The sequence below is a fragment of the Cyprinodon variegatus genome, unplaced genomic scaffold (genome assembly GCF_000732505.1).
Source record: "Cyprinodon variegatus isolate N-32 unplaced genomic scaffold, C_variegatus-1.0 Scaffold330, whole genome shotgun sequence".
NCBI lineage: Eukaryota > Metazoa > Chordata > Actinopteri > Cyprinodontiformes > Cyprinodontidae > Cyprinodon > Cyprinodon variegatus.
Genome location: NW_015150783.1, coordinates 178136 through 180361, shown reverse-complemented (window position 1 = coordinate 180361; position 2226 = coordinate 178136).

Here is a 2226-nt window from a genome sequence, read left to right as displayed (position 1 = left end):
GAATCACATTCTCACCACTGTTTTTTTAGTTTCTCCAAATAGATTTGTTCGCACAAAGAGTAAAACACAACATGTCTACAGTGTTATTTTCCCATGACAGGAGGAATCAAACATTTCTCAATACAGAAAATGATTTACAACTAAAAGGAAGAAAACAGTCTTTTAAAGAAATGTTGGCCGACACATGTTAAATGTAGGATTCTTGTTAGTTTCCCCCATGAGATCAGTCTTACTCAGTGCCAAAACAAAGAACATCATGAGAAATATAACACAGCCAAAGTATGAAAAAACGTTAAAGTTTAGAATTTTCATCTGATATTCACACGCTAGCATTTTGCATCTTTATGCAGGAAAACAAAAGCAAAAAAAGGTTGAAAGTGTTTTTCAGAACACAGCAAACAGACCTCATACTGACATCAGAAGTCAACCTCTTCTACTCAGAGAGACTTTAAGACTCGGTTTTTTTCATAAAGACCTTAAAAAAAAAAAAAAAAACAAGGTTTGAAAGCCCATCTGTGGTGGTTTAAGGGTTGTTTGGAGAGATTAAGCTGAATGACAGTATAGACTAAAGCCTGCTGGGAACAAAGAATTAAGACTACAACTAGTGATCATTATGTTGGAATCTTTGGATATAAAAACTAAATCTAAACACAGTTTCATGTGAAAACCCAAGGAAAATTTTATATTTGTCTTTTTCTAAAACATTTGTGGACTTCATATGGCTTTTAGAAATGCAAGTTATATAAAGTAAGAGCTTATAAAAATGACTTAAATATTTTGTAACAGATAGAACAGGTCAAAGGTAGACGTGTGAGGAGCACCCAGAAAACAGCGTACACACAAAAAAGAAAGAAATACAGCTGACCTAAGATCTGTGGACAATGCTGAAGAATATAACCCTTGCTAAAACTCTCACAGCACATATCCAGGGACGCCAGAAGGCGATATGTTGCTACCTCTGGGTATGCTAAAGATTGAACTGTAGGAGAGCAGATTTGCTATGGTAAATTAAATGAATGCATCACATGCACCTATCAACTTGATCTAATAAGTGGTCCTTGATCGGCTTGTGGAGATGGAAACATGCTTATCAGAGCATATTGATAGGCTTGACTGCATGGAGAAACTAGTGTGAATAATCAAAGACATTGGCTCACTTAGTGGATCTTTGTGGATCTGCTGAAAAACAACACATTAACTGACCGGCTAGAGCTGGACAGAGCCTCATGGGCCAAACCCTCTGAGGATCAGAAGCCATGGCCAGTTATTGTCAGCTTATTTCGCTTTCAAAGTCCTAGCTACTGCAAGGAAGAAACAGCAACAGCTGTTATACACAGTAAAGGCTACCGGATCTTTGTTTTTCTTGATACCAGCTCTTCTCTTGCTAAGAAGTGTGCAGCCCTTCAGTTCGATCAAGGATAAACTTTTTAGCAAAGGTGTCCTTCTTCCTCTGTGCTTTATCTTGCACATCAGAAAAATGGACTACAGATTTGATTGAGGCTGCTGCAGAGAGCCTTGACAATGAACACTTTCTGGCTGATTAAGGTAACTTAATTGCTTAAATGTTAGGTTTACCATTTGGGAATGTTAAGGCCAAGGGATGATTGAAGAACTTTACACAGAGAAGATCTTTTCAGGTTTTGAGAAATTGTGTTTAAAATTCAATCTTCAGCCATGTAGATTATTTAAGTTTCCAAATTCTTAATTATTTGAAGATGAACAGAGCAACATTTCCTACTCCTTCCGCTCTCTCTGGTATTGATCTCCTTCACCCATTTACCAAAAGTCTGACTTCCTTTCTGTATAAAATACTGACACCAGACTTTCCACCTGCCTTAGTCAAGACCAAAACAGGTAGGGAATCCCTCTATGTGAAGGCTGGTGGTATGCTGCATTTAATAGAGTAAAATCCAGTGCAAAATTTTAACTGATACAATTTTAAGTTGTTCATAGAGCACATTATTGTAAAACCAAACTTACAAAGATACCAGGTATATACAGCATATGAAAAATGCCCATAGTCTCCTTGTAACCATAAACACATGTTGAGAGAATGCCCAAGACTTAAAGCTACAGTGTGTAATAATTACAGGGATATACAGTCAGAAATGTAATATATTATACATAACTATGTTATTTATCATCATCTACGAGCTTAGCCTCTTAACCTTAATATTTGCATTGCCTTAGAATTTGTTATTTATAATTATATAGGAGCGGGTCTCG